This window comes from Panthera onca, chromosome D4 (genome assembly GCF_046562875.1).
Source record: "Panthera onca isolate mPanOnc1 chromosome D4, mPanOnc1 haplotype 2, whole genome shotgun sequence".
In the NCBI taxonomy this organism is placed as follows: domain Eukaryota; kingdom Metazoa; phylum Chordata; class Mammalia; order Carnivora; family Felidae; genus Panthera; species Panthera onca.
The window spans coordinates 55674462-55701649 of NC_138351.1; the positions used below are offsets into that span (position 1 = coordinate 55674462).

General features: G+C 38.4%; 1 long non-coding RNA gene and 1 pseudogene across 1 annotated transcript in view; both read left to right on the plus strand.

Annotated features, from left to right (window-relative positions):
• LOC132663306 (uncharacterized) overlaps positions 1-14960 on the plus strand; it is a 32970-nt gene extending 18010 nt beyond the window's left edge. Inside the window, exon 4 of the long non-coding RNA XR_009603011.2 lies at positions 14709-14960. This is a non-coding gene — a long non-coding RNA (uncharacterized LOC132663306). The remainder of the gene's footprint in view (positions 1-14708) is intronic.
• Positions 14961-19101: 4141 nt separating this feature from the next.
• On the plus strand, positions 19102-19612 carry LOC132663305 (large ribosomal subunit protein uL24 pseudogene; annotated as a pseudogene).
• The last annotated feature ends 7576 nt before the right edge of the window (positions 19613-27188 follow it).

A 27188-nucleotide genomic window follows, 5' to 3' on the forward strand; every position in this document is an offset into this window, starting at 1 on the left:
AGAGGTCTGGGCTAGAAATTTAAATTTCCGAATTATGGGTATGTAGATGCTTTCAAAGCTAAGAGACTGGGGATGGCATTACCTATGAAGTTAATAAAGACAATTAAAAAGGCTTTAGGCTAAACTCTGAAGGGTCTTAACACTTAGCAGTCAGTAGATAAAGAGGGCCTGACCAGCCAGAATAGAAGGAGAACCAAGAGAAACTGATGTCTCAAGCCAAATGAGGGAAGGGTTCCAAGAAGGAAGCATGAACAACAGTTCTGAGAGGTTCAAGTAAAGCCATAGATTAAGCAATGTCCAGGTCACTGATGGCTTTGACAGGGGCTGTTTCAGTAAATGAGATTGATAAAGGGAAAAAATGACTCTTCTTTTTATTTAAAAATAGCCTTTACCAAGTTTAATAAAGGAGATGATGCTTATTGTACCAACATGAGATTTACTAATTTTCCTCTGAGACAGTTAATGTGAATTACATTGATAAGCCAAATGCTCAAAGAGGCTTTACTTATTCTGAATAATCTCATCATTACTTAAATTAGGACTTTAATATTCTAGAAAGACATACCTTTACTTACGAAGGAAAGAGCAAGTTTTAGAAAAGTGAATCCAAACAATCAATGGCATTTGACAATATTGGCATTAGAATGACATTCGTTCTTTTGAGCAAAACCCAAGAAAAACAATTCTAATAGGACCCTCTGGGCAGCAGCAAATAACAGCCTTGCATGATGTCATCTCAATAGATAGAAGCCCTCCCCAACCTTGCCATGAAAAATGCTCAGTGGTTTGTCTCTTTATTTATCTGAAGTATTATTTCTTTGGCCTCAGAAATAGCTTTGTCTACTCCAATTTCTGGACTGTCTTTTATTTTTCATATTCTCAAATTTCTCTTATTTATCTAATACCCTCATATTTTGTGATATGGGAGCAGGTGGACATTACATAATTTTTGAGCTCTTATACAAAACAAAAGTAACATTTAGAATCTTAAAATAACACAAACAAGCTTTCATGTCTATAAATTCCCAAACATTAAATTTTCTTTCACTAAAATATTTCCTAATTGTCTTTTAATTAAAATTTTTTTCAATAAAATATTAGATATGCTTAAACTACTTAAGATATTTAAAATTGGAAATGGTGGGGGGTTTGGGTGGCTCACTCAGCTAAGCATCTGACCTTGATTTCGGCTAAGGTCATCATCTCACAGTTCATGAGTGCAAACCCTGAGTCGGGCTCCATGCTGACCAAGTGGAGCCTGTTTGGGATTCTCTCTCTCTCTGTCTCTCTCTCCTTCTCAAATAAATAAATAAATAAATAAATAAATAAATAAATAAATACTTAAAAAAAAAAAAGAATGATAGCATTGGAGTCCATCTCACTTAGGTTTAAATCCCAGGTCTTCTACCTAGTTTCATAACCTTGAGAAAGCCACTTAATCTTTCTTAACCTCATTCTTCACCTATAAATGGGGATAATAGTACCTGCCTCACATAAAAATCATTATGATGATTTTATAAGATTATATATGAAAAGCACTTAACATAAGGCCAAGCCTTTGGCAGGTGCTGAATAAAAAATTACTGTTTCACCATCATCATCATCATTCGAATTGGACAATCTCCAAAGTCAAGTAGCTTAAAATAAAACAAAACAAAAAAACTAGAGTAAGTATGATCATTGCCAAAGGTTGGAATTCGAGTTCACAAGGGAGATATCTATTTATATTAAGGCTTTAACAATAAAACACACTAAAGAGGAGAGGTCAGGATGATTCATTGCATTCCTTGTGCTGGATGCCAGGTGTTTTTATATATACATCTCAAGTAAGCTTGACGACAACCCTGGAAGGGAGATAGTATATGCCCACTTTACAGATGAGAAAATTGAAACTTAGCGGGGTGACGTGATTTGGCCAAGATCATGCAACTGTTAACTTGCAGAATCATTGCTCAACTCCAATTTGTTTAACTCCAAAGCCCCATTTCAACTAAACTTCCAAAGTAGAGTCACTTTGGGGACTATTCCAACTGGACTGCTCACCCTTATGCAGACTACATCTGAACTGAAAACATGAGTTTGAGAGTGACCCAGGCTTTGTCACCCTCAACTTTTATTCTCTCTCTTCTCACACAATCTGATCATACCAAAGGAACTCCAGAATTAAGAGAGCTCATAACCACATCTGCTGCCTGCATACAGCCTGACTGCTGGCTCGACTCTACTGGTTCTTCTCTGCATGGAGTTGGAACATTTCACTACCCTGGACAGTGCTTTTCCCCATACTGAGCAAATCCGATGGAGCCGGATCAGGGCTGACTATACTTCCTGTGGTCCCAGGAACACAGTCACGATAATTACCAGTCAACTTTGGGTTGAAGAAGTTGCCTGACTCAGCAAGGCTGGCATTTCCTCCTACACAATTCTTTCCAGTTCATTGGCATTGGTATCCAGGAGTGGCTGGAGAATTTTGATAACAGCTTGCTGGTTGGATTCCAAGAGAATAGCTCAGATTCTGCTGAAGACTCATCAGAAAGTGGAGAAATACTGACAAAGGAAGTTAATGATGACCCCTTTGGAAACTTTGACTACCTCTACAGATGCCTTCACAACTATTTAAAGTATCACCTTGGAGCTAACTGAGACACCAGAAAAGGAAACAAACCCCATGAATGGAAATTAACAATCAGGCTGTGACCCACTTAAGTAGGTGTTATGCGGCTTGCCAAAGGCCTGCCAGAGAGCACACCCTGGGTTAATGGCTTGGTGCCTTCCTTTTCATCACTTTTATTATTTTTTTAAGTTTATTCATTTATTATTTCTGAGGGAGAGAGAGAGCACAAATAGAGGAGGGGCAGAGAGAGAGAGGGAGACACAGAATCCAAAGCAGGCTCCAGGCTCTGAGCTGTCAACACAGAACCTGATGTTGGGCTCAAACTCACAAACCGTGAGATCATGACCTGAGCCGAAGTCAGACGCTTAACCAACTGAGCCACTCAGGTGTCCCATTCTTTTCATCACTTTTAGATGAAAGTTACAATTGTCTCCTAATTCCCTTGCAGAACTGTGCCCTCTTCCTCCCTCACCTCCATTCTTGGTAGCTTTTTCTAACTACTAACTAACTACTTCATAAAACACAAGCAAAGAACTAGAAAAGGTGACTGGTTCAAACAATTGTGGATATTAACATGTTAAGTTATATTTACCATGTAATATAGAAGTCATGAATCGTGAGTTAAGACACTGTATTTCTGTAAGCTGTGGGCAATACTTGGCACACTTAGAGTGATTCATAAAAGTTCTTTAAAGACCTTCCAAGACTGGAACCCAATCAACACCTCTAGTTACACCTCCTTTGCTATTTAATCTATGCTCTTGTCTAACACTGTCTAATAGGAATAAAATGTGAGTGACTTATGTCATTTTAAAAAATATTTTAAAAACTAAAAGAAACAGGTGAAATTAATATTAAGAACATATTTAACCCAATGTATCCAAAATATTATTTTAACATTTAACCAATATAAAATAATTATTAATGACATAAATTCTTCTTCTTTTTTTTTTTTTTTTGGTACCAAGGCTTCAGAATCTAGTGTATATTTTACACATACATCTCCTTTCAATGCTCACTAGCCACATTTCAAGTGCTCAGTAGCCTGATGTAGTTAATGGTGACCTCATGGGATAGTGCAGCTCTAGTCAAAGAAGTTGGAAGAATACACAAATAAGGAAGTAGTACAAGCTCTCCAGAGGAAAGTAAATATAGAAGGATTTAAGGCATTCTTGCTGTTGCATAAACTTTGCTCCCCAGGAGGATGTGCTGAGACTCACTAGTAATTAGCCTACACCATTTTGGTCTGATTTTGAGGGAAGTAGAAACTGAATGAGGAAGGTGCCCAAGCTGTGAAATGTCTTAAAGGCACAGAACCTTATAAACTAAGAGTGCTCTGCCAAGAAAAAAGACCGTTTAAATGAGCGAGTGGGAACGAGAAGGATGAGGATGCGGAGAGAAGGCTCTATTACTTCTGAGATCACTTCTAACCTGGGAGTTTTATGATTCCATATTCTATCAATTTTGTAAATGAGTACTTTTAAAGTGTTTTGAAAATGTTTGTTCTTTTTAAATAATTTAACTATTCAAGCTAAAATTTGGTCGATGCTACAAATTCAGGAAATGAAAAATTTAAGTGCCGATCCCATCCTAAGTGGATGAACAGGGGTTCAGGTTTCTGGGGTTCACATCAAAGAAGGTTCTAACTTATTTGCAGGTACTTTGCATAGTTGCCTAAAACACTGGGTTTGGAATCTGAAAGACCTAGGTTCTAGGTTGGCTCTCGTGGTTACAGGAATTGCAACTTTGGATGAGTCTCTTAAACTCTATATATCATCTATATGATGGAAATAATAATATCTATCACTCAAACTTCATGAAAGAATTTACTTAGATAATATGCAAAGCTCCCACAAAATTCTCCACAAATGGTAGTGATTATGCCTTGTTACTTTACAGTTTTGATTATTCAAGGACAGCCATTCCCATGTAGTAAAACGTTTGGAATGGTTTCTTCACGTTGGTGGAAATTTTCCTTATAGCAACAGCTAAAAAAATGGCTACATAAAATAGTATTTCTTCCAACTCCAAAGGGCTCCCTTCCAAAACAGCCACTTAGGAACAAGAGCCACTGAAAAGTGATTGATGTCTTCTCATCAGCCCATGGCAGGAACTGGTTTGTGTAGCAGCATCAGGCTGAACTGAGAAGAACCAGGGACTAGACACATCCTTTGCCAGGGGGCTCCCAGTGGAGTTCTTGCACACTATTCTTCAGTGTGCTGTGACTCAAATTCAATTCTAAGCTGTAGTTGTGTGACTAAAAGCCTAAAGGAGAAAACAAACAAAGAAAACAAAACCCCCAAACAGCCTCAAAGTCCTGCCGCTCTGAAAGACCTCTGGCAACAAGAAACATCCCTTTAGTAGGGCGGAAGGGCCAAGAGAAGCATTTCCATTTTGCAACTCTCTTACTAACCAAAAACACAGGAGAGGTTTTCAAATACGTGTACATTGACAAAGGATTAAAAAATCACAGGGGAGGGTGTGGGTGGGAAGCAGCACAAAGTTTCCTGGACATCTCTGTCCAACACCACATATTTAGAGGTCATGTCAGAAAATGATACCTGCTCATAGGACTTGCTTCCTTTTAAGTCACAGCTTTACATCGTTGGCTTATTCTGGAAATAATAATTGCTCCTTCCTGGGGTGCCTGGGTGGCTCAGTCAGCTAAGCATCTGACTTACAGTTCGTGGGTTTGAGCCCTGCATTGGGCTCTGTGCTGACAGCTCAGAGCCTGGAGTCTGCTTTGGATTCTGTGTTTCTGTCTCTCTCCACCCCTTCCTCGGTCTCTCTCTCTCTCTCTCTCTCTCAAAAAAATAAATAAACACTAAAAAGTTATTAAAAAATAATAATTGTTAATTCCCAAGGATTGTTTTGCATTCCTAAAATATCACACTGCCAGGAATACTTTGAAAAGCTTCATTGTTCAGGGTCTTGGGTCCTTGACTGATAGGTCCCACCCAATGAACTGGTGCATAAAATAGATAACCTAGAAGCCAACAGCCTGGTTTTGAGCCAGACAGACCTACCATTAGAACTTTGGCCCTGCTCATTTAGTAGCTTGTGATCTTGACAAATCACTCTCTTAATTCTCAGTTCCTTCTATAAACTATGGATAAAAAGATATCTACCTCATAGGATTATTGGCCCAAATAAGAAAGCCTATAAAGTACTTAACATAGTGACTGGCATGTAGTAGTATGTCAATAAATTGTTGGCTGTTTTCCTATACAAAATTTTTGGGACTGTGTCTTAGCAGTTTCCAAAAAGTGAAACTAGAGAATTGCCAAATAATAGCAATCTATGCAATCCCAACAATTTATGCAACAGGATAATATTGCAGCAAGACCATTTACCTAGCTCCACACAAAGCTCCTGAAGAAGAAAAACATCTGTGAATAAAGCACAGCCCATTAAAGCTGGAAGAGCCCTTAGATACTACTCAGTTTAAACTTTTCTTTTCTAAACAAATGAAATCTTTGAGAGGTAAAGTAACTTGTCCCATGTGAAAAGTTAGTTAGAGGCAGGGCCCAAGTTCAAATCCAAATATCTTGACACTTAATTCTGTGATCCAATGAGTTCAAGTGCTTTTGCAGTTAAAACAACTCCTGAAATGCCAAGACATGAGTCATCACAGGGAAAATCTCCTGTATCTCTCATTCATCCCATTAGCCATTCATTTGAAATTCCATGGTCATATCCTAAGATGCTCTCTCAACAGCAAACAGAGGGCAAATGATGACAAGAAACTGCCTTAGCAGGAAATGCCCTCCAAGTCACTGCAAACCTGAAAGCCATCACCATGATGGCCATTTTGCCTAAATTCATTTGAGAAAAAGGCACAGTGTGTGAAACACTTCATCAAATGCCTGTGACCATTTATGCCAAAGAATTGGGAAAAATAATCAAACTCTATCCTCTGACCTGTAACCCAAGAGACATATGAAGAAGGTTGTACCAGACAGTCTCTAGGATGATACCCAATAATCTCCACTTCTGATATTCATACGCTGGGGTAATCTCAAGCCCTAGAGTGTGGACTGAATTTATTGACTTGCTCCTAACACAAAGACTACAGCAGAAGTGATAGGATGTCAATACTGATACAAGGTTATAAAAAGACTGCGTCTTCCATCTTGGCCACTCCCTCCCTGGGGGAGCCATCTGCCATGTTGTAAGGTAGACTGGTGGAGAGGATCACATGAATAAGCGTAGAAGCAGATATACTAAGGTCTGATAATAATCATGTTAGTGAATTCGGAAGCAGGTTTTCAGCCCCAGTCAAGTCTTGAGGTGACTGCAGCTCCAGCTGACAGCTTGACTGCAACTTTATGAGAAACCCTGGGCTAACGTACCAGCTAAGCTGCTCCCAAATTCCTGACCAACAGAGATTGTGCAATAATAAATGCTTGCTGTCTTAATCTGCTAAATGTTGTGGTAAATTGTTAAACAACAATAAATAATGAATACAAGCTGCAGACATGGTTGGGATAAACTACCCCTGAACAGAAGGCTTGATGAAATGTTCTCTCAAAGAGCAAATATCTTTATTTTCATCACAGACAGTCCAGAAAAACACTAATTTTCCATGAGACTCCTCCAAGGCTCTATGAAAATCAGACAATTATATGTGTAGATGATATCAGTGTTATTCTCTGGGCTGTGAAAAGTGGGAAAGTTTAGTGTATTGCTATCCTCAGTGCCTGGCCCATGTTGGCTTTCTATAAATAATTATGAATGAATGAATGAAAGATCTATCCTAATGGCATAACTGTGGGTCTTCACTAGTATCATGGAGATAATATTTTTAAAATATCTTCATTTATTTCCATAATTTTTTATTAACCCAGGAGTTATTTCTTTCCCATGCATGTCATCTGCCTTAAAGATAAGCCAAGAATCATGCTGTACTAGGGAAGGAGAAGGTCAGCACCAACTCAAACAAATGTCTTTTTTTTAATCAGAAAAAGTTTTGTAAAGTAACATTTTATTTTTTTATTAAGTATAATTAATTATGAAGTGTTATATTATGTGGGGAAAGAGGTTCAAGAATTCCTTATACTTACATAAATGGGTTAGAAAAAAGCTTAGGGTGGAAAGCTGCCCCCCCCCCCCCTTGGGGTAAAAGTGCCCAAGGCTAGCTAACGAGATATTGTAATGGCACCATGAGTAACTTGTTATATCACCTGCAGGAAATTACTTTCCATCAGACACCAATATACTATTGTACTTTGATCACAATCTCCACTTGCCTCCCAGACCCTTTGCTTCTTACACACAAAAGTTAACGATTGCTATCTGATTGTTTTCTTCACATTCACCATATGTGTAAGATCTTGAGAGCACAGTAAATACAGAGACAAAAATCTCCGTTCAGGGTTCTTGTGTCCTCCTGGACATTAGCCCCTCTCATATTCAATCCTATGTCTGCTCTTTTGCTGGACAAGAGAGAACTCCAGACTCACAGTCTGCAACAATATTAGTTTCAGGTATATAATATAATGATTCAAACATTCTATACCATTCTCACTGCTCATCAAGGTAAGTGTACTCTTTCATTTTTAGTGTTCATTTTTTTTTTTGAGAGAGAGAGAGAGAGAGAGAGAGCGAGCGAGCACAAGTGGGGGATGGGCAGAGAAAAAGAGACACAGAATCTGAAGTGGGCTCCAGGTTCTGAGCTGTCACGTAGAGGCTGACACGGCTCAAACCCACAACTTGAACTCACAAATGTGAGATCATGACTGAGCCAAAGTCAGATGTTTAATAGACTGAGCCACCCACGTGCCCCTAGATAAGTGTACTCTTAACTCCCTTTGTCTATTTCACCCACTTGCCCAACTCACCTCCCCTCTGGCAACCACCAGTTTGTTCTCTGTATTTAAGGGTCTGGTTTTTATTTTATTTTATTTTAATTCAAGTTAGTTAACATACAATGTAGTATTGTTTCAGGACTAGGACCTAGTGATTCATCACATACACATAACACCCCCCAGTGCTCATCCCAACAAGTGCCCTCCTTAATGCCCATCAACCATTTAGCCCATCCCCCCCCACCTCCCCTCCAGAAACTCTCAGTTTGTTCCCTGTATTTAAAAGACTCTTATGGTTTGTCTCCCTCTCTGTTTTTATCTTATTTTTCCTTACCTTCCCCTATGTTCATCTGCTGTGTTTCTTAAATTGCACATATGAATGAAATTATATGGTATTTGTCTTTCTTTGACTGACTTATTTCACTTAGCGTTACACCCTCTAGTTTCATCCATGTTGTTGCAAGTGGCAAGATTTCATTCTTTTTTATGGCTAAGTAATCTTCCATTATATATAATTTCTTCTTTATCAATTCATCTGTGGATGGACACTTGGTTGCTTTCATATCTTGGCTATTGTAAATAATGCTGTCATAAACACAGGGGTGCATGTATCTTTTCAAATTAGGGCTTTTGTTTTCTTTGGGTAAAAAGCCAGTAGTGGAATTACTCGATCATACGGTAGTTCTATTTTTAATTTTTCGAGGAATTTCCATACCGTTTTTCCATAGTGGCTGCACCGGTTTGCATTCCCACCAACAGTGTACAAGGATTCCTTTTTCTCCACATCCTTGCCAACACTTGTTATTCCTTGTGTTTGTGATTTTAGCCATTCTGTCAGGTGTGAGGTGATATCTCATTGTGGTTTTCATTTGCATTTCCCTGATGATTAGTGGTGTTGAGCATCTTTTCATGTGTTTGTTGGCCATCTGTATGTCTTCTTTGGGAAAATACCTACTCAAGTCTTCAGTCCAATTTTTTTTTAATTTTTTATCTGGTGGGGGAGAGAGAGAGAGACAGAGACAGAGACAGAGAGAGAGAGAGAGGGAATCTCACACAGGTTTTGATGCTCAACATGGAACCCAGTGCAGAGCCTGACACAGAACTTAAACCTATGACCCTGGGATCATGACCTGAGAGTAACTCAAGTGTTCAACTGACTGAGCCATCCAGGCGTCCCCCCTGTCCATTTTTTAGTTGGATTTTTTTGTTTGGTGTTGAGTTGTAGAAGTTCTTTATATATTTTGGATAGTAACCTCTTATAGGATATATAATTTGCAAGTATCTTCTCCCATTCAGTACATTGTCTTCTGTTTTGTTGATGGTTTCCTTCACTGTGAAAAAGCTTTTTATTTGGTATAGTTCCAATAGTTTAATTTTGCTTTTGTTTCCTTTGCCTGAGAAGACATATCTAGAAAATATTGCTATGGCTGATGTCAAAGAAATTACTGCTAATGTTTTCTTCTAGGAGTTTTATGGTTTTAGGTCTCACATTTAGGTCTTTAATACATTTTGAGGGGTTTTTTGTTTATAGCATAAAAGGGTGATCCACTTTCTTTTTTTTTTAAGGGCGACCCACTTTCATTCTTTTGCACGTAGCTGTCCAGATTTCCCAGCACCATTTGTTGAGGAGACTGTCTTTTCCCCATTGTATACTCTTGCCTCTTTTGTCATAGATTAATTGAACATATAAGTGTAGGTTTATTTCTGGGCTCTCTATTCTGTTCCATTTATCTATATATCTGTTTTTGTGCAGCATCATACTGCTTTGATTACTACAGCTTTGTACTATATCTTCAAATGTCTTTTTTTCTAATTCCATAGCAAGACAGTCTTGAAAACCAGACATTGCAGAGAGAGAAATATTTTTTATAAATTCTAAAATGTCCTTTTTTACATATAAGAAGCAATGTTTCCATGTCTGAAAATAAAGCTTTCCTCTAAGCTATGGGCGGAGTGGATGCAGAGGTGACCCAAGGGAAGTTCCTGTAAGACAGGAATAGAAAATAAAAAGTATTTTACCAAAAGAAGAAAAGAAAGGCAAGAGGTGAAGTGCTCGGGGCCCTGGCTTTCTCTTCTGACCTTTGTTTCTGAGTGGCAACTTAAAGGCTATGCAAAAGAAAACTCCAGAAAGTTTGGGAAAAGGAAAACCAGAGAGATTTGTGCCCCACTCCCAATTTGGGATTTGGAAGGAGATTGCCTCTCAGGGTACACTGTGTGGACATGGGGTATGACAGGAGCATAGAGGAAGACAAAAGAGAAGTTATATAAAAAAAGTTATACTTGTTGCACTGCTTGCTATTCATTTTGTTAAATTTTAACTCCAGTTCACAAGTAGGTCAGCTTAGGTTTGCCTGGTTCCGGGGGTGCCCCTGAGGCCCAGGCTTAGGTCTTTCCAGTAGCCTGTGGGAACAAATGTGGAACAGTTGTTGTAGCTCTGATTGACTCCCACTTCCTTCTGTCCAGGAGTGACAAGATCCTGCCCAGAATCGACTGTCCACACAGCATTAGTCAGCAAGTTCTGTCTTTGCTGTTGGTGCCCTTAGAGTAAGCATACTCCTTTCTCTTTTGCAGCAGTGTGGTTATAACCACAGGCAGATAGACCTGGGTGCCCACGGTGGCCCTGCCAGTTGTTAGTTGTCTGACCTAGGGCAACTTTTGCTGGGCCTTGATTTTCATTATCAATAACAATAACATATTTATAATAAATAGGTATAATATTTCAGGGCTTACAGCGTGGAAAGCACTTTACAAAGCATATAATATGCCTTATCTCATTTAATTCACACATTCACCATAGGTGTAGTAAAAACTGTTTTTATCTTCATTTTATAGAAGAGAAAACCTGCCCAAAGTTGCACAACTAATAAGTAGCAGTAGGAATTGAATCTGGGTCTGGCTGACTGCAAAACCTGTGAAGTTAATGGCCATATAGGAGGACTCCTTGGTTGGGCTGATGCTTTGAGCACCTCGGAACATAACGACCCCTTATATGTAATGTGCCTGCTAATCTGTGTCAATAGTTGGTCCTGAATAGTATCAGCATTGATCCCTGTGTGGTCAAGGTAACTCTTTTCTGTGTATATACAACTTTTAAACAAGTCCCACATTTATTCTGACAAAAAATATTTGAATCTGTAACTATGACTTCTCAGTTTCCATTAAGCTCCCTTCTGGGGCTGGGGTCATGCCACTGCACGCTCCCCCTAGGTTTGGAGACCGATGCCTCCTGGTGACCGCCTGCGGCAGCGTTCCTTAAAGCCAGTGACAGCCTGGGCAGGTTCCCAGCTGCTGAAATTAGCCTGCAGGATCCTTGAAGGCAAAGGTATATTTTAGGACAGAAGTACCAAACAACATCACAGAATGGCAAGTGATCAGAACACAGCCCCTTCCACATTTTCCCTGACGTCCAAATAGTTCATGCTCCTGTTTGACCCTATTGTATAGGTGGCTTGTATACAATGAAAGAATCCATTTATTTGTTAAATCAACAAATATTCATGTACATACAATTCTGGAACTGAATTATAATAACTTTCTTTTAATACATTATAATTATAATAAACAAATTATCTTCTTCATAGGACTGCACCGCATTTTAGTTAGCAAACTTATTTATTGCAAGTGATTTCATTATCTGCTAAATTCTTCCATGGGAATCATTTAGAGTTCCTGGTAATAATAATGACTGATGATAATGCTTCTTAATGAATTACCATGAGTAAAAAGTATGACTCAATAGCCCCAGTATGGAAAGAACTTTCTGATCTAGATCAGGAATATTCAAGACAGAAAAAAACTCAGATGTTTTATTCCACACTACCCCCTGCCCCATGGGCATAATTTACAAATCACAAAGTAGGCTCAGAGACTCTATGTCATTTTCAAGGTCATTCAGTGAGTTCAAGACACAACTATGGGTCCTAATTTCTAGGGCAGTGAAGTCACGTCACCTCACCACACCACACTTCCCCATTCACGTTCTGCCATACAACTATGGCAGTAACTGTGAACAGGTAACTCACTACTCTCCACTTTGGGAATGGAACTGAGAGGTTATTACACAGGTCACATTCACAGGAAGAATGCAAAATATTTATCGAATAGAAAGTAGAGATGGGCTAGGAATCCAAATCCAGGAGGAATTTATTGAACCTTCAACATGCCAGACCACCAGCATCTCATCTCATTTGTACAACAATTCGTGCAAATGACATAACTACCCCATTTCACAGCTGAGAAAATGGGGTTTAGAGAGGGCATGAAGTGCCCTTAATTCACACAGTAAGTAATGGAGTGAGGATTTATTATTGGACGTTGTGATTCCAGTCCAGGTCCTTTCTACTTCCTCTTGGCAACACTTTATTGAAGTTTCTATTAGCATCCTCAAGGGGAAGAAATAAGGATCTCCTTGGCTATATACATGTCCAAATACTGCATCATGTGCTGTTTCCAGTGTCCATTTAGGGTAAAGGCACAGCATTGAGCTCATGGCTTTTATATTGAGGAATTATTCTTCCCTCTGATTGATGAACTGAAATTATTCGGAAAGATCTTAGGTAAAGTGTGACTGCTGGCACGAAGGACAATGGTAATGGAATAATAATAAATTACAACCTCAGGCATCTTCCTTACTGTTCCAGCTTGGACAGCTTATTACCATACAGATAAACCCTCCCACTAGCTCAGGAAAAATGTAAACATCAGCTTCTGCATTTTGCCTATATTGATAGTTGGTCATGTGCCAAATGGGTTTGGTGTGCAATTTAGTACGCAACAGTAAAACTTCTAAATCTACCACCTTTGGCTTCTATTTTATTTCCCCCACATGCTCAAAAGCTCCACCATTTCATTTCTATGCCAGCTGGGAATATGTAACTCTTTACTAATTTCCCCTGTCTCTTATAGATCAGGTCCTCTTCCTCCTCCTCCTCCTCCTCTACCCCCTTCTTCCCCCTCCCCCCTCCTCCTCCTTCTTCACCTCCTCCTTCTCTTTTTTTTTTTTTTTTTTGTTGCATCACCTTGCTATGTATGCTAGAAACCTTTAAATATTTAAAGTTGTAATTTAGCAAACTACAGACAAGCCAGAAATAAAAGTCTGGATTAAAAATATTTTTTTCTAGGGGTGCCTGGGTGGCTCAGTCGGGTAAGCCTCCGACTTCAGCTCAGGTCATGATCTCACAGTCTGTGAGTTCGAGCCCTGCATCAGGCTCTGTGCTGATAGCTCAGAGCCTGGAGCCTGCTTCAGATTCTGTGTCTCCCTCTCTTTCTGCCCCTCCCCTGCTCATGCTCTGTCTCTCTGTGTCTCAAAAATAAATAAAAACATTAAAAAATTTTTTTCTATACAAAAGGGTTAGAGATGCACTAATCCAAAGAAGGAAAAGACTGAATCTCCAGCACAGGTTGTTTTGAGAAGTTGCTGGATATACTGCCTTTGTAAGGTGACACCCTGTTAACCATTGGTGTAGAGACAAAGGGCATATAGTACCTATTGCTGGATTTTTCCTTCTTCAAATTTTCTCCTCCTGCCAGAGCCCTTTCCTTTTGCTTTCTCTTCCTAACTTCCCATTCCCTGCACACCTGCGTGGCAGTACAGCTACAGCCTCACCCCCATCCATTGGTACAGCTCTTATCATGACCACCAACAACCTTCTAGTTGCTAAATCTATTGAGTCCTTTCATACTTGTCCTTTATGCCAAACTGTTTATTGCTCCTTCTTTTTCAAAACTCTCCTCTTTAGGTCAATAAAATAATTATTGTCATTATTATTATAAGTTTGCATTAATAGAGTGCTTACAATATATAAACTGGTATGTTAAACACTTTACATGTGTTCTGTCCTTGAATACTCGTAACCCCATGGGATAAATATTATTATTATACCTAGGTTACAGATGAAGAAATTGAGGCCCAAAAGGTTAGCTAACTTGTCCAAAGTGACACAGCTAGTAAGCAGCACTTTTCTGAACCCAGGTTTCCCTAATGCCAGAGCCCATGTTTGTAAGCCTTATCCTACATTGCCTCATAAATTTTTCAGGACAATGACTATATAGAAACAATAAAGCCACTAAAGTTAGATCTAGATCACAATTCGTTTTTCCAAATTTGAGCTAGAGCAATGTTAGAAAATAAAGATTTTTTTTTAAAGGTGAGAGTAAAATAGATCATAAAAGTACCACCAAATAAATTTAGTCTTTTAGAAACAAATTAAGGTAAAATGAAAAAGCATTTGATCATCTCCAAGATTTTTCCCCATATCTTGCTTAACATGTGAGTATTTGGTTTTCAGCCTATGGAAGACAGACTCTGGAAGGCCCCCATGACCCCTACTTCCTGGTGTTCACACGCTTGGATAATCCTCTCTCAGTAAGTGTGAGCAGGACCTGTGACCAGCTTCTAAGCAACAGAATATGGCAAAGATGATGGGATGTCACTTCTGTGTACACTAGGTTACATTTTTAAAGACCATCTTGCTAGCACACTCATTCTAGAGACTCTGCCTGCTGCCCTGGTGAATTAAATGGCCACGTTGGGAAGTCAACGTGAGAAGGGAGTAAAGGTAGCTGCTAAGAACCATGCACACCCTCCAGGCAATAGCCAACAAGACGCTGGAGCCCTTCGTCCCACAACCACAGGGGAATGGATTCTGCCAAAAATCCAGTTGAGCTTGGAAGCAGATACCTTCCTAAATGAGCCTCCAGATGAGAAGGCAGCCCAAATGACACCTTCCTAGGGAGACCCTGAGCAGAGGACCCAGGTAAGTCAAGCTCTGATGCACAGGAGCCATGACATAATAAGTGTGTATAGTTTTAAGCTGCTAAATTTGTGGTCATTTTATACGAATACACAGCCTCACTCATGGCCTTTCCCAAATTTCAACAAAAATTCTTATGAAATCACACAAAAAGGACTGTAAAAAAATCATAACAAGACTGGATACTGTGTCTGAGAGTCAGTCTATTCTCAGAATCTTGAAGGGACTGTGCCACGAAAAGAACCTGTGTCAATTATTCTATGTACTAAACAAAGGGCAATTGGTATCTATTCCTGCATAATAAATTGCCCCAAAATTTTAGTAGTTTAAAACACCTGTTAGTATTTATTCTCAAAAAGTTAAAGGTAGCATTACCAAATGATCCAGCAATTCTACTCCTAGGCATATACCTGAGAGAATTGAAAATATGTGTTCACACAAAAACTTGCATACCAATGTCCATAGCCGCATTATTCTTAGTAGCCACGAGGTGGGAACAACTCAAGTGATTAAATGGATCATCTGATGATGAATGCATAAACAAAATACAGTATGTCCATACAATGGAATATTATTCAGCCATAAAAAGGAATGAAGTGCTGATACATGCTACAATATGATAAAGCTTGAAAATATTATGCTAGATAAAAGAAGCCAGACACAAAATGTCACATATTATGTGATCTATTTGATATGAAATATCCAGAAAAGGCAAATTCAGGAAAACAGAAAATAAATCACTGGTTGTCAGAGGATGGGAAGAGAGAAGAATTAGGAAGTACAGGATTTATTTTGGGGGTGATGGAAGTATTCTGGAATTAAGCAGTGGTAATGGCTGTGCAACATCATGAATATACTAAAACCACTGAACTGTATACTTTAAAATGGCGCAAATGGAAAATTATATGAAATATGACTTTTATCTCAATTTAAAATTTTACATAAAAAATAAATAAGATAAACATTTATTGTTTCTCAATTTCTGTGGATCAAGAATTTGGGAGTGAATTTCCTGGGAGAGTCTAATCTGGGGTCTTTCATAAATAGTTAAGATGTCAGCGGAAGCTACAGTCATCTTAAGAAGTCTAGACTAAACTGGACTAGAGCTGGAGAAATTGCTTCAAAAATAATTCATCCACATGGCTATCAAATTGGTGCAAGTTGCTGGTGGGAGGCCTTGGTTCCTCTCAATGTAGGTTTCTTCACAGGGCTGAATGAGTGTATTTACAATGAGGCAGCTGGCTTTCCCCAAAACAAGTGATCACAAAGATAGCAAGGCAGAAGTTGACATATCTTTTATTTCCTAGCCTTAGAACCCATGAAAGTATTTTCACAGAAAGCAAGAGATTTTGTTTAGCTTCTAACCACTTTTCTTTCCCTATTAAGAAAGTTAAGGACTTTACCAACTAGAATACTGAGAATACAAATCTTCCAGGAATGATAGATAGATAGATAGATAGATAGATAATTGATAGATAGATAGATAGATAGATATCAGAATGTTGTTCTATCCTATTTATTCTACTTTTTCTACATTATCAGCAGCTATAACTCCCACTAACCATGTCAGCATGAAGTGGGGAATAAAGGGAGGGGATTAGGACAGCAAAATGAGATAATGCCATCAGGTAAAGAACAGTAGGTGGAGCTGGAGAAAGATAAACCCTGGGGAAAAGGTATACAGGAAATTATAGATTTTCACAATACCATCTGTTTAGTTACTAGAGAGCCTGGCAGTGGGAGTAGCAGGCTATAGTATCTCAGTCCAGCCAAGCCAAACTAAATGAACGAGTGCTAGATTTTGCTATCTGAAAATAGAACACAACCAGATTCAAAAGGACAAAGAATGAGGTCAAAGACTATCCATTTACTGTATTTGTTGGTAGAAATATCTCTTACTCAATTGTAAGTTAGTAGGGGAAAAAGCATAAAGCTTATTTTTAAAATGCTGTAGAACAAGGAAGAAGGAATTGTATACTCAGTATAAGAAGAAACCTCAGAACATAATCTAATTAGATCCAGAAAAAGAAAACTCTAGAAATCTGTTTGCCATTTTTAGCAGGGTATAAAAAAATAAGACTGTTTATCATTAAAAAAATTATCATAAAAAACTCTCATAGAAAAAATATAGGAACAATCTAAGATGGAAGATAACAGGATGATATGAAAATGGAGAGGAATGAGATGAGAAAAGTTACGAACTTCAGTATATAATCATATTTAAGTCTATATTTGGAGATAACATTTACACTATGAAAAACATGAGGGGAAAGGAATGAAGAAAATACAATTTTTTAAAAAAGATATTTATGGAAGACAAAGAAAGAGACTTGGACAGAAGAATTATTCACGTTCCTTCCAAAGAAGAAAACTTGAGACAGAAGCAGTAATCAAAGACATATTTTAGGAATATTTTTCTGAGTTGAAAAACACTGGAGTATGAAAGTTAGGAAGGAAAGGGTTGACTCCTTCTCCACCCAGGGTAATAAATGACCTCAATCAAACGTCACTGTAAACATGTCAAGGGTACTTTTTCTTGAGTATTCTCTATCTACAGAATATTTTCATCAGGATATGCATAGTCTATCTAGTTGCTTATTTTGAATAGAGCTGGAATGTCCAGATTTAAGAAGCATAGCTGGAGAATAAGGGGGTAGTCACATGGGCATTTTCCTATCCACGTGTAGTTGATGGAATAATAAATCAAATGGTCCTTCAAAACCAGAATGGCTCCCTTTGTGAATAAGATTTCCATACACATTGTTCAAAATTAATTGGTTCTACACACATTGTTCAAATTCCATTTAGCTAATCCAAAACCAAAACTCAAGCCCAATGTGTAAAAATAAAAAGGACATTTTGGCAAACTTTTTCAAGCTTCTGATGATTTCAGGCTCCTTCAGGAAAGGAGTGCTTTATTTATACCTGGTGTTTGCCTCTATCCTTTGAATTATTAGGAGAATTTGAGGAGGAGTACGATCTATGATTGCCATGTGTCTGCTTTGACTTCTGTGTTAGTACAAAGATTGGAAGGGTGAACATGCTCCAGGCAAGACTAATAACAGCAATAACTATCACTTACCATGGAGCTAGGTACTGTGCTATGCATTTTACATCCATTCTTTCATTGAATCTTAAAAACAAACCTAAGCAGTAAAGTACTATTGTTATTCCACTTTATGTTAAGGAAACTGAGGCTTAGAGAGTAATTTGAGGTCATTTAAGTGTGTATTTATTTATGAGAGAGAGGGGGTGGGGAGCAGAGGTAGGGCAGAGAGAGAGAGAGGGAAACAGAGGGTCTGAAGTGGGTCCTGTGCTGTCAGCACAAAGCCTGACTCGGGGCTTGAACTCATGAACCATGAGATCATGACCTGAACCAAAGTCAGACGCTTAACTGACTGAGCCACCCAGGTGTGCCTCTGAGGCCACTGAAGGTCTCAATTCAAGGGGTGCCTGAATGGTTCAATCGGTTAAGCAGCCAACGTTGACTCAGGTCATGATCTCATGGTTTGTGAGTTCAAGCCCCACATGAGGCTCTCGGAACGGAGCCCACTTCAGATCCTCTCTCTCTGCTCCTCCCCTGCTTGCTCTCTCTCTCAAAAATAAATAAAAACATTTAAAAAACATTTTTTTAAAAAAGGTCTCAATTCAAGTAGTAGAGTTGAGGTTCAATCTATGCTACTCGATTGCTAGGCTTGAATCCTCAACTACTGTGCCTCCTGCCTCCTTTTGGGGAAAAAAAAAAAAAAGGAGGAGGAGGAGGAGAAGGAGGAGGAGGAGGAGGAGGAGAAGAGAAGGAGGAGGAGGAGGAGGACGAGAAGAGAAGGAGGAGGAGGAGGAGGAGGAGGAGGAGGAGGAGGAGGAGGAAGAGGAGAAGGAGAAGAACTCTTCCCTTTTTGCGTCCATCGCTGGAGCTGCCGTGGCCAATATGAAGGTCAGTCCGTTTTCGCCTCTGACCGGAGCACGAGCCGTAAAAGGCATTTCAGTGCACCTTCCCACATTCGCAGGAAGATTATGTCTTCCCCTCTTTTCAAGGAGCTGCAACAGAAGTACAATGTTCGATCCATGTCCATCCGGAAGGACGATGAAGTACAGGTTGTGCGAGGACACTACAAAGGTCAGCAAATTGGCAAAGTAGTCCAGGTTTACAGGAGGAAATACGTCATCTGCATGGAAGAAGTACAGGGAGAGAAGGCAAATGGCACAACTGTCCACGTGGGCATCCGCCCCAGCAAGGTGGTCATCACTAGACTAAAACTGGACAAAGACTGCAAAAAGATCCTTGAGCGCAAAGCTAAATCTCGCCAAATAGGAAAGGAAAAGGGCAAATATAAGGAAGAAACAATTAAAAAGGTGCAGGAATAAAGTAATCTTACATACGACATTAAATAAAAACTGTTAAAATGATGAGGAAAAAAAGAAAAGAAAAGATGCACATGTAGACATACTCTGAAAAAAAAAAAAAAAGGTGTAGAATTGTATAGATTAAAAACCAAAACCTTACAGGCACACCTACAAACAAGTTGCGCACAAAGGAACCAGCTGGCCTCAGGCTTTTCTTTGGCAGCACAAGTGCCAGAACGCACTGGAGTAGCATCTTCAGAACTTTTAGGAGAGAAATGCTCCAATCCAGGTTTTAAATATTCACTCAAATAGATGTGAAGGCAATCAAAAGGCAATCTCATGTTTGTGAGAAACTAAAAGTCTCTCTACTCACTTATCCTCTTAAAAATCAAGCAAGCAAGCAAGCAAAGAACAACCTTGAAGATTAAGAGACAAATCAAAATTAATGGGAAAAATAGGAAGATGTAAAAGAATTGGCAACAAGTATCGAAAACATTTTGAAATAAATCTAAAGAATTATAAACTCCGTTACTAATGGAATATAGTTGTCAAACTAATCCTGACAGAAAGAAAGGTTATATAGTGTAAAAACATTTTAATTAAACTCCAGATGATATAACGAAAGACTAGAAATGGAGTTGTGAAAAGGAACTGTTATTTCTTCATTCATATATAGAAGAAAATGCAAAGATACCATTTCATTTCTTATTTTGATAATTAGAAAAAATATAGTTAATAATATTTTTAAAAAAGCTAAAGAACTACTAGTGATCTTCAAAAGTAGAAGATAATAAAAGGAAATAAAACTGTATAAGATATAGGAAGATATTATCTTTATACGGATAACAAAATTATAAAACATATAAGAAGACCACAAGTACATGTTAATTTCTCCATGGCTCAGTTTCCCCATCTATAAATAGGACTAATAATACCTACGTGATTTGTTGTTGTGAAAATCAAAATGGTTAATGTACACAAAGTGTTTAGAATAATGTCTGGCACATTGGAAGTGGTATATAATATTAGCTGTATTATAATATTACAGTGTATTTTTAAAATGTCTATAATAATACAATGTTATTTTTAAAGTCCTTTATAATAAGCAGACATTACTTTTCAAATTGAAAGAAAAAAATGTTACTTAAAAAAAAGTTAGACAACAGTTTTAGGGCAAATTTTTCTTTCCATCTTCCCTTTTACTATACAAAAATAATCAACTTTAAAAATTATTATACTATGTATATATGTAAATGTAGTGGCATAAAATTTGAGTTTGAATTTTAAGATCCTTGACATTGTAATTGCAAACCCTCTATTTACTTCTCCAAAACTCTACATTGCCCTTGGTTAGATTCCATTTTTTCTTCTCCAAATTGTACCCCAGGGATTTTAGGCACCAAATGTGATCTCATAAACTGCTAGAATTATAAAATATGCATTAGCAATTCCAACACTTTGGCATTATGTTAGGTTCCTTCACCCTGCCCCGAATTTGCTATGTCCTAACATCAACATTACCTCGAAGAGGGTCTGAAAAGTATAGCCCAGGTAATTATAAATGCTTGAAGAATCAGTTCTATAGCAATATTCATGACAGTAGACACTAGTGTATTTTCCATACCTTTCTTTTTCAGGTTAGATCCATAGAAATAAAGTGGAGGAATTTTCAGAAAATAGGAGCACAAACGTGTGTGCACCTACACTCCCACCTACCCGATATAAAACCTTTGAATTGAGACAGTGAATACTTGCAGTGTGAACCCAGTCAGCTCTTTTGACTCCTGGTTGTGTTGCATACTTGGAGTTTTAGTTTGCAAAGGAGGTAAAAGGAGAATAATGACACAGATGTGGGACAAGTTACACAACACTGCCTATCACAGAAAACGGTCCCTTGCAAAGAGGAGCAAGTGCCTATTTTTCTTTTTCTTTTTCCTTTTTTAAACATTTATTTATTTATTTTTGAGAGAGAGGGAGAGAGAATGGGGGCGGAGGGGAGAGGCAGAGAGAAAGGGAGACAGAATCCCAAGCAGACTCCGTGCTGTCAGTGCAGAGCCTGATGGCAGGGCTGGAGCTCACAAAGCATGAGATCATGACCTGAGCAGAGATCAAGAGGGATGCTTAACTGACTGGGCCACCCAGGCGCCCCACACCTGTTTTTCTGGTTAATGTCACGTCAGATTTAGGAGGACAGAGAAAAGGGGCGATCAAAGCCTTTTCCTAACTTCATCACTGGGGACACATTCATCAGTGTTTCTGTTCATAGAAATTCTCTTTACTAGAAATTCACACTAGACCACAGCATATGGGTTTCTCTTTGTTTTCTGGTGTTTCTTTTTTGTGCCTTTTCTTAGGCATTTTATTGGGAAGCTTTGGGAGGGCACTAACACAGAATCATGGAAACTCATTACTTCATTTTATTATTATTTTTTAATGTTTATTTATTTTTGAGAGAGAGAGAGACAGAGCATGAGCAGCATAGGGGCAGAGAGAGGGAGCTACAGAACTGGAAGCAGGCTCCAGGCTCTGTGCTGTCAGTACAGAGCCTGACACCAGGCTTGAACTTACAAACCATGAGATCGTGATCAGAGCCGAAATCAGAGGCTTAGCCAACTGAGCCACCCAGACACCCCACATTACTTCATTTTAAACCATTTTTCCCATCAGGCTAAAACTTTAAATGACACAAACTGAACTTTAAAATTGCTGTTTGGAATTATATCTCCCTTATGGTTCTAAGCACACCTCTTCAGCTGAGTTCTAATATCCTGGGATTAGAGAACTATGCTAACATCCATATACTTCCCATGCCTTTAATGATTCTATTAATTTTTTTTCACATCTCTCAGTCATCATCTTTTTGCATTGAATTCCAAGTTTTTCAAACTTATTCTCCTTCACCAACACCCTATTGCCTTTGGTAACAAGAGCACATCTTCCCAAGAGCTTCATATGTGGGAATACTTAGGGAGCTAACAATTTGGTGCTCAAAGAGATATTCTAAAATATTGGTTCACACAATGAAGAAAACCATGAACAAAACAAAAACACAATCTACTGAATGGGAGAAGAATTTGCAAATGATATATCTTATGAGGGGTTAATATCCAAAATATGTAAAGAACTTTTACAACTCAACACCAAAAAAACCCAAATAATCTGATTAAAGTGGGCACAGGAACTGATTAAACATTTTTCCAAAGAATTCATACAGATGGCCAACAAACACATGAAAAGATGCTCAACACCACCAATCATCAGAGAAATGCAAATCAAAACCACAATGAGATATCACTTCACACCTGTCAGAATAGCTAAAATCAAAAACACAAGAAATAGCAAGTGTTAGCAAGGATATAAAGAAAAAGGAACCCTCGTACACTGTTGGTGGGAATGCAAACTGGTGCAGCCACTGTAGAAAATGGTATGGAAGTTCCTCAAAACATTAAAAATAGAACTACCATATGATTCAGTAATTCCACTACTGGCTTTTTACCCAAAGAAAACAAAAACACTAATTTGAAAAGATATATGCACCCCCATGTTTATGGCAGCATTATTTACAATAGCCAAGATACGGAAGCAATCCAAGTGTCCACCCACAGAGGGGCTGATAAAGAAGATGTGGTATATATATATATATATATATATATATATATATATATATATATATACACACACACACACACACACACACACACACACACACACACTATGGAATATTACTCAGCCATAAAAAATAATTAAATCTTGCCATTTGCAACAAAATGGATGGGTCCAGAGGGTATGATGCTAAGTGAAATAAGTCAGCCAGAGAAAGACAAATGCCATATGATTTCACTCACATGGAATTTAAGAAACAAAATAAATCAGCAAAGAGAGAAACAAACAAAAAACCCAGACTCTCAAACACAAAGAACAAACAGATAGTTGCCAGAGGGGAGGTGGGTTGAGGGACATGTGAAATAGATAATGGGTATCAAGAGTGCATTTACCCTTGATAAGTGCTGAGAAATGTATAGAATTGTTGAAACATTATATTGCATGCCTGAAACTAATATAACACTGTATCTTCATTATACTTGAACTTTAAAAATTAAAAATAAATAAAAGAATAAGCCATCATTGATGCAAAATAAGCAAGTAAATAAAATATTGGTTCAATGGGTATCTAATGGCTGTCAGAAAGAAATTAACTTTTATTAGCGAGAGAGTATACCACTTGCTTTATATGAAAAATGTAACACCATCAAAAAATATTGAAATGCAAGCAGCTAACAAAAATACTGTCTGAGTGTTCACAGCCTCTACAACTTCCTTCTAAGAAGAGTGGATTTCGGCTGCTGGACAGGTGCCCAGACCCTCCTTTGCTCTGTTGTACCTGAGAAACAAGCACATTGTGGGGAAAATAAACCAAACCTAAAGAAATCAGAGAGATTTGGTTATTCTCCATAACAAAGCACTCAAGCAGGAAGGGAAGGAGAGAGAGGAAGACCAACCACGTGGTTGGGTATTAAAAGAGTTTGCAGGAGAAAAGAGAGAGGAAATCATTCACTTCAGAAGCCAGTGCCAGATGTGTATGTGTGAGTGCTGTGTATATGCCTGGAGAACATTCTGTCCCAGAACATGTACTATTTATTAAGGATATTCTGCTACTTTGGCATTTTGTCGAAAGGCACTGAGAAGATATGAACTACTTCCAACTATATTTTCCTGTCCTAATCCTGGGATGTATTTTGTCATTCATATAACACCACAGGGTGATAGGTCCACATGGGGCTCCAGATATATGTGGGTTACAAAGATAAGGCATTTATTAGATATACTGACCATAAAAAAACAAGTTAGTGTCTTGGAATTGCCTTCATTTCACTGTTTTTCCATCTCTTATGATTAGACAGCCATTGGCTACTTGATCTTCACCAGTGACAGCCATATATGGTAACATGTAAATATAGATGCAGTTTAAAATATGGTCAAAACTGTTTTTTCCAGATTTTCTGATAGTAAGACATTTCGTAATTTTTTGATAACTCTTGTTTTCTCCATAGATTTCCTTTGTGATTTTTTTTAAACCAGACAACTTCTTGAGAGGCATATTTAAGTTTTACATGTTTACAAGGAAGTTTACAGTTTAAATGATAAAATAAATTATTCCAGACAAATAGCACCATGTCATGTGCCATGGGTTGTGTTCCCCTAAAAATGGCATGTTGAAGTTCTAACCTCCACTACCTCAGAATGTGACCTTATTTGGAAATGGAATTTTTAAAAAAGTAATGAAGTCAAAATAGTTCATTAGAGTGAGCCTTAATCCAATATGACTTGTGTCCTTACAAGAAATGGGAAGTTTGGACACCGAGTAAGACAGATATGCGCTAGGGGGGACAATGTGAAGAAACACAGGGAGAATGCCACGTGAAGGCGGAGGACGGGAGTTTTGCAGGTAAACAAGGAACTTCTGGTACTACCAGAAGCTGGAAGAGGCAAGGGGGAATCCTTACGCAGGTTTTAAAGGGAGCGTGGCCCTGCCAATACCTTAACTTCAGACTTGGAGCCTCCAGAACAGTGAGACAGTAAGTTTCTGTTGTTCTAAACCACCCAGTCTGTGGTACTTTGTCATGGCAGCCCCAGCAAACTAGTCCATGGTGTATTAAACAGTCTTAGCATTTTGGCTGACTGTCATTACTGTCATGAGGGGACTATGGGCTGGACGTTCTCAGGATTGCTATTGCTGTGGTCTCTCACTGTGCCAGGTGATTTGCAGTCACTCCTTGTGAAAGTACTTAACAGGTGAGTGTCTTCCCTCTGAGGAATTTTTTTCTCTTCTCTTTTCCTTCCTCTCTCCCTCCATTCCTTCCTTTCTTCCTTCCTTCCTTGCTTGCTTGCTTCCTTCCTTCTTTTTTGAAGTTCAACTTGATTATATTGTCTCCCTCAGCAAGGTTGGGTCACTTTGCATTTTTCTAGAATTTAAGCAGTTTCTCACGGAAATCTGAGTTCACTGGAACCATACCATCAATATATTCTCATTTAATTTTAACATTTCAGCCTGATGCCCAGGTTAGACTCTTAGGTCATTGTCAACCACTTAATATGGCTTGGTTCACCCCCACTCCTTGTCTCAACTCTGGGGCAGGGCTCAGGAATAGAATGAAAATGTGTGCTTTCACATTACTAATTTTTTCTTAAATTGAAATTTTAATTGTTGTAATTTATGACCCAGCAAAATGTTTCTGGCTTCAACATGGCTGTATCATAAGGGCTAAGTCAGAATACTTAATCAAAATGTTGAATCCCTGCCCCAAACTAGCAATGCAAGAGCAAGTTAACAACATTGGTATCCAGATACATTGACAGTGATGCAGGTTCCACTTCAATGATATCCACTGCCACAAGGCTGTGGAGGAAGACAACCTTCTAAGATCCATTAGGGATCTTCCTATAACCTAACACACTCCTCTCCCACTACTCAAACACACTCCAATCCTGAGATCTGAAGGGAGGCCTTAGATGGGGCTAGAATTCCAGAAATCCAAATCATAGAGATCAAGACAAAGGAAATACCTCATTCCAACTGCATTTCAGGCTGGTGCTACTGATGGTCATACCAGAATTGTTACAAGACAGTAAATGATTAAACATCAGATGATTAAACATTCAGCCCCTTAGGTACCAACTTCGGTCTTTACTATAGTCTCCTACAAAATGCATTTTTATTTAAATCAACTTTTGTATAAATTGATTGCAAATTTTCCCTAGCTCTTCTCCCCATCAGTGTCCTTACAATATGACTTGGTAGCCCCTCCCACGTAGAGAGAGGGGAACTAGCCTTGTGACTTTCTTAAACCAATATAATGCAGCAGAAGTGATGGCATACCAGTTTTTCATGGCCTCAAGAGGCTTTGCATACTTCTGTTGTATCTATTGGACCCCTGGCTCTGCCATAGGAAAAGCCTGGTGGCAAACTTAATAGGGGATGATGGACCACGTGAAGAAGAAAGAAGGGGCTCTAGCTGACAGACAGCCAACCTCCATAGACTTAGCCACTTAGCAAACCTGCAGCTTACCACAGACACATGCAGCCCAGCAAAACCGAAAACCTGACCAACTTAATCTAGTTCAAATTGCCAAGCCACAGAATCATGAGCTCAGTAGTCATTCTTTTTTTAAGCCATTACGTTTTGGAGTAGTTTGTTTTGCAGCAATAACAAATACATCCTTCCATTAATGATATAAAAAAATATCATTGTGATATTTAAAAAAATAGCTATGAAGTCATGAGTCTGATATGCTACTAATATATTTTCCTAACATATAATAAAATGAATATGTAGTTATTAAATACTCTCACAAATTAAAGAAGTTGGGAAAAAGAAGATACTATTCCAGGCAAGGCAGATGGTCAAGAGGACATTTAGAGAGGAGAGGAAATTTAACTAGATTTGGAAGAACACGTAGGATGTGACTGCATAGAGATCAGCCAGGACAAAAAATTGGATTAGGGAGGAAGAGGATATGCTACAAATATACGGTGCATTTGTGGGACAGTGAATAATTCAGCTTGGTTAAGACACTGTTTTGTAAAGTTCTAATCTGGAAAAAAGAATTTGGTTTTAAGAAAAACTTTAATGAAAACTAATGCTTTAAGCTGAAAGCCAAAAAAAAAAAAAA